We start from the raw sequence: 6,720 nt of genomic DNA, 5'->3' as shown, positions 1-6,720 counted from the left end.
TTTTTATCGTTTTATCTTCCTTGTTTAAGTTTTGCCAGTTGATATAGTTGTAGCAACAAACTTTTAAGCTAAACAGCTGTTAATAGACAAGATGAGACCAGATTGATACCTTATGGGTAATGTATATGAGTGAGAATGTCTATGAATAAATAAACTACTAAAAAATTTTGGTTTTGAATGGAGCTCTGATCTATTTTTAAACAACCTAAAAAACCATTATGTCGGACACACTTAATAGGCTATTCACACTGACGACCATCCACCATCCATTTCGGGGATGGTCCGTAAGGTTTTGCCGCTCCGAAAATTTCCCAGTTAGTCCACCATCCATTTTGGATGTTCCTAAACCGCACGTTTCTATGCGATAGTTAGCCGATGGTTTTCAAATGCAACTCTGAATAATTGTCATTCACAATGTAAAAATGGTATTCACTGCGAAAACGTGACAAAATTAACAAAAAACAAAAACAACAACAAAACAGCTCGGAAGGACAGCAGACCAAATTTTCGAAAAACTTATTAATAAAATGGATTTAGTGCCAGAAAACTCCTCCAGTGGTACGTTGAATAGATATATTTGTTTTTTATTGTTTATAATATATAATATTATTACACAATGCAGCAAACAAGAGAACAACAGCAGGCGGCAGGGTGAAATGGAGTGCCGCGCTTGAGAGCCTGATGATTGACATATGGAAGGAGAAAATTGAAGATTTGCGCGGACCACGAAAAATTCACATGTGTATATTAAGTTGTCCGTATGTCCAAGTAGCCTTAGCTGCTTGATGCGGTAGTCTTCGTGCGGGTTCCGTGGTATAGAATCCTTTATGAAGATTATGTTGGAAAGATAACTGTCTCTCTTATCACTGGCCTTGTGGTACAGTGGTATAGAATTAATAATTCAAAGTGTTTACGGCTGGTTGCCGGAGCAAGGTTTATTAACAAGCGTTAGCTTTCGTTATAAGAACAGAACTAAAACTAGGAGCCACCAGCAAGCTGGGGCATAAGCTGAATCAAAAGTATTTAATTGCCAAAGAATGCAAAGCTACAAAATATATGTACTTAGAGCTACAAAGCTACAGTCGGTAAGCCGACTTGGCATAAGCGATAATGCTGATCTTGCGGCATGTGCAAGATATCAGATTACCGCCGGTTGACCGTCACATTCAGGGCGCTGAACTGAAGTTCGCTGATTTGGCATCTTGAGTGCAAACAACATGGAGCAGAGCACATTGGACAACGACAGTAAGTTTTATTAATTTATTGCTAAAAAAATATATTTCATTTAAGGTGTTCATTGCAGATCCTGATGAGTACTTTTCGGATATTATTGAGATGGACCTGGACGGATCTTGTAGCTCCAGCACCTTGTCTGGGCGTCCGCCAAAGAAAAAGAAAAAGACTGACATTTCGTGGCTGGCAGAGATCGCCCAGGAGCGTCTCGAACAACAAAAGGACCACCACAGAAAGAAGGAGGAGCACGACGTTAGGCAGGAGAAGATGGTGCAGGACTTGATCAGCACCCAAACGATCTGCGATTGCAGATCGTATCTGTTCTGCTGACTGATTAAAGTCAGCAGAACTGTTGCTGGTATCGGGCTGTTCGCGCTGCTCATTTGTTGCAAGCTCCCAATTTTCATTATCCGCGCTGTTGTGCATATTTAATATATTGTGTAAAATACAACAGCTCATTATTATGGCGCTATTATTTTTGTGGTGGCTATCAAGACCTTTTCCGATTATTCGAAATCTGGCTTTTAAATGCCCAAATGCATTTTCCACCACTCGCCTAGCTTTGGAAAGGTTGTAGTTAAACGTGCGCTGTTCCAAAGAGGCGACTGTGGAAAACGGGTAAGGTTTCATCAGCTTTTTAGAAAACCTAAATGCCGAGTCCCCGATAAGCATTACAGGGACGTTTACTCCGCTTATTTCCTTGGCTTTCTCTTGGAGTAATGCCGATGCTTCGATATGTTTTGCAAGGCTTGATTTCTGGTATATCATCGAGTCATTGCACCTTCCTGCAGAGCCGATATTTACATATGTAAATCTGTATCTAAAAAGAATCGGATTTAAATAATTTAGGACATTAAACCAACTTGCTAAATATGTACATATTTTTGTGCAAGATATTTGCATAGCTATAATCCACTAGGGCAAACAAGACTGTGGAATACCAACCCTTATAGTTATGGTGGTCTACTGCCTCAGCTGCTGGTGGTTTTATTTCGATGAGGCATCCATCTAGAATAAAAAGGAAGTTTAAAAACCAATTTATATGTAAACATATTGCTGAAGTTCTTATTGATTTCCTACCAATTGCACCTAGGCACTGAGGAAACCCAATTGCCTCGAATCCCTTTACGCACTCATTAATTTTGTCGGAAGTTAGGTAATTGGGCGACATGTACTCCTTCGAAAACTCGTCGATAAGTGCTCTGCAAAACTCGTGCAGGATATTACACACACTGTTTGGAGCTACACCGAAAAGCCTGCCAACTGTTCGGTAATCAGAGGACGAGCCCAAAGTGTATAGCGCAAAAGGGGATGCGCTTTTCCAAAGGAATTGCAGCTCGGCAGTTGGTGTTTTTCTTTCACAGCACTTCAAGCCGATTCACTAAAATATCAAAGCAGGGCCTCTCCATTCGGAAACTCTCTTTGAAAAACGCCTCGTTGTTTTCTGGTACATCTTTCTCCCAAAATGTCCCAAACCGCTTCTAAAACCATAATATATGTCCTTGTACTTTAAACTATGGTTGAAGTTAGTAGAAGTACTCACAAACGACCATAATCTTCCTGGCTTTTGTGTTTTTATGGCAGTCATCTGGGTCATCTCATCCTCGTCAATGTTAAAGTCATCATCGTCATCATCATTATTCATTGACAGCAACATTATTAGTTGGTGCAAGAAAATATTTTGCTGTTGAACCACAGCCGAAATAATTGCTATATCTTCATCATCCATTATAAGAACCATGAATTAATAAATCTTCCGCGCAAATTTAAAGAACTTGTTATTGGCATCAGCTGTTTTTGACGGATGGTGGATGGTGGATGGTGGCAGTGTGAATCGGAGTTTCACATCTGTCAAAAAATCCCACCATTCCCCCGGGATGGGCTCAGTGTGCAGAGCCTATAAAACTCGTTACTCAAGGGTTTTAGGAGTCGCTAATTACGAATTTGAATTCAGATTTAAAAAACTTAAAATATCGGATCCAATATGGCCGAAAAAATTTTCTATTATCAACGGATTCACTTAAAGCTCTAACCATCGACTGTATGTATAGATGTTCCAGACATAGAACGAAAATGTCGCACGTCGAACACCGAATATCCCGTCCCATTGGGTTCGGATCTGGCGTTCGGCTACCGCCGCGTCAACATTAAACAATCGCAGAACATCTTTGCATGGGTTAGTACACACAAAATATGTTTTGACAAAAATATGAGATTTTTGTTCTCTGTTGTGCCTCCAGCATATTGTGATGAATGGGTACACATACATTCTCAGATATTTTGCGTGTGTACTATAATATTTCTCCTCGCTTGAACCAAAATTTGAGTTTGGGTTTCGATTGAGTCTTCAGCTTACTGATCTGTGAAACCCCGATTCACACTGGCACCATCTTCCATCCGTCAAAAAGCAGCTGAGAAGCATAAAGTTACGTTTTGGTGTGAATTGTGAAATTTTCACAATTTTAAATATGCTATATTATTGGCTATAATAAAACAATCCATAAATGTACAATAAACATTACTCTTTGGACTTCTTAAAAAATGCAGCAGCTCTGTTTGGAAGTTGGTTTGTTCAAGCATTTTCCGAACAATCTCTAGAAGATTTTTCAGTTTGATCCGCTTTGCTTGAAGTTATAATACTAGAGTACCATTTGGATCTGTCCCGGTCTATAATAAAATAATTATTTCGTAACCTCCGCATATCCGCAGTACTATCAAGCCAAATGTTTATAGCGAGATGCAGTCCATTTCGACTTGCGTGTATTGTTTTTTTATTTAATGGCTGTACATTAGTAATCACAAAACGAGGGGGAATGTTGTGAGTTACGTCTGCGACTGTAACTCTACATTTATACCCGATACTTAGTCAGAATGGCTCTCCTCCGGCAGACGTCGTTAATATTAAACGACACGACAAAGAGTGATTGCGAGAGAGACAGAAAATCAGTCTGAGCGTGAGTCGGGCGCTGCGTAGCCGACGATTGATTTGTTGCTTTTGACTATACAAATTATCCGATCTGATCCATTCTCTATGATTGTGCGAAGCCTGGCACAACTCACGATGTTTGCCACAGAATACGAAAGTATACAGGAGCGGAATATCCTGGTAACACCCATTCCCCCTGGACAACCACCAAGGTACACACAGCCGACGGCACAGCGAGCGCAAAACGAAGGCGAGATGAATCGGGCCCAGTTCCGAAAACCTCACTGGAACACCCCGGAACCCGCAAGGAGGCCACACCAAACCGGGGCTCCAGCCCGGGAAGCTACGCATCGAGTAATCGATCACCAACCCTATGCCCCACCCACACGCGGCCTGCCGCCGTTGCGGAGAAGCCGGACACCCTGCCCGTGACTGCAACAACCCATCGATCCTCTTCTGTTGGGAATGCGGGAAGCACGGAACGCGCTGGGAACAGCTAGGCACGTCGCATCCTCAGACACGCAACTAAAGAACCCGCTACAAGTATGCGACGGCCGGATAGTGGCAAGAGTAAACATCGGAGGACGGCGCACGGAAGCCACTGTCGACACCGGAGCATCGCGAAGCTTTATCAACGCTGACCTCGCCCGCCAACTCGATCACAACAACGACCTGCGAGAGGCGTGCATCCAGATCCGCCTGGCCGACGGCTCCCACGCGAGATAACTCAGATCTTGCTAGCGCGCGTCCGACTAGACGAGCGAGAGGTACAGATACCACTCTTAGTACTACCGAATATGCTAGAGCAAGTCATCGTGGGGATGGATTTCCCCATCATCAAGGTGACCAACGCCCCGTCTCTAACACGCCGATGATCACCGCCAGCCTAGTACACACCCCAGGACCCATGAACTCAAGACCCCCGCCGCCACCGAATCCCCGGAAACGAATCGAGACACAATCACAATAAACAAGGAACACGAAACCCACTGCCGCAAAGAGGCACACTAGCCCCAGGCCCACGCCGAGAAACCCAAAATGAAGCAAAGCAACGAAGAAAGAGACTCTCGAGGTCCCACCTCCGACCGCCACACTGGCCCAAGACTGCAGCAAAAACGCCATCGATACAAGACGCACGACCTCTACGACAGAGACCGACCAGCTAATTCCGCGCCCTCTCAGGCAGGAACCGGGAAAGGCGACAACCGCCACGAGGCGCCAATGGGAACCCCGATGCACCTGGAGCCAACACTCCAGCTGATAGCCGAAGATCTAATCGAACCATCTCGGAGCCCCCACAGCGCTCCAATTGTTCTGGTCCGTAAAAAGAACGGGAGATGGCGTATGTGCGTAGATTATCGACAGCTTAATGAACGTGAGCATACCCGCTTCCCAGGATTAGTTAAATTCTAGAACGACTCCGAAACGCGCCTTTCATCACGACCCTGAAGCTGAAAAACGGATACTGGCAGATAGGCATGGCCCGAGACAGCCGGGAAGCCACGGCATTCACGATACCCCGCATCGGACTATACCAATGGAGAGTGTTGGCTTTCGGTCTACACTCCGCGGGAGCCACGTTTCAGCGGACCCTTGACGCCGTCATCGGCGCGGACATGGAGCCATTCGCGTTCGCATACCTCGACGACATCGTCAACGTCGGGAAAAAATTCACGGAACACCTGAACAACGTGAAGGAAGTTTTCGCAAGACTACGCAAGGCGAACATACTGATCAACACGGACAAGTGCGCCTTCTTCCAGCGCCGGATAAAATACCTGGGCCACATGATCAGCGAAGAAGGTATCCACACGGACCCCGACAAAATCGCGGCCGTAAAAGCCTGAGGCCACCGACCAACCTAAAGGAACTACGACAATGCGTCGGCATATCCGGTTGGTACCGCAAATTTGTCCCAAACTTTGCCACCGTGGTTCAACCAATGTCACTACTGCTGAAGAAAGGGAAAGCATGGACATGGGGCCAAGAGCAACAAGACGCACAGTACTCGCCTGCCCAGACTTCAATGTCAAATTCTCCCTGCAGACCGACGCGAGCCACCTTTGAGTGGGTGCAGTCCTCACCCAAGAGATCGAAGGGAAAGAGCGGGTCATCACATACGTCAGTCGGCGCCTCAACAAAGCTGAGGAAAGCTACTCCGCCACCAATAAAAACCGATCCGAAAACTGCTATGCTACCTCGAAGGCTACCGATTCGACGTGATCACCGACTACCTCCCACAAAAGTGGCTGAATACCCTCGAGAGCCCGTATGATACAGTAGCAAGGTGGACGCTCGAGCTGCAACAATATTAGTACGACGTACATTATCGGGCCGACTATCAGAACGTAGTCGCAAACGCGCTATCGAGACAACCATTGGAAACCCTCTCACGCATCGATGAGGAAGACCTGGTGTGACCATTACCACGGTCCAAGCACGGGAACACCTTCCTGCTGGTTTTCCTCGACACTTTCTCAAAGTGGGTCGAAATGGTGCCACTCAAGAAGGCGACAACAGCAAATGTCGAGCGAGCGTTCAGAGAACGAATACTAAGCAGT

This window comes from Drosophila miranda, chromosome 2 (genome assembly GCF_003369915.1).
Source record: "Drosophila miranda strain MSH22 chromosome 2, D.miranda_PacBio2.1, whole genome shotgun sequence".
Lineage (NCBI taxonomy): Eukaryota > Metazoa > Arthropoda > Insecta > Diptera > Drosophilidae > Drosophila > Drosophila miranda.
This window is presented reverse-complemented; position numbering follows the sequence as displayed.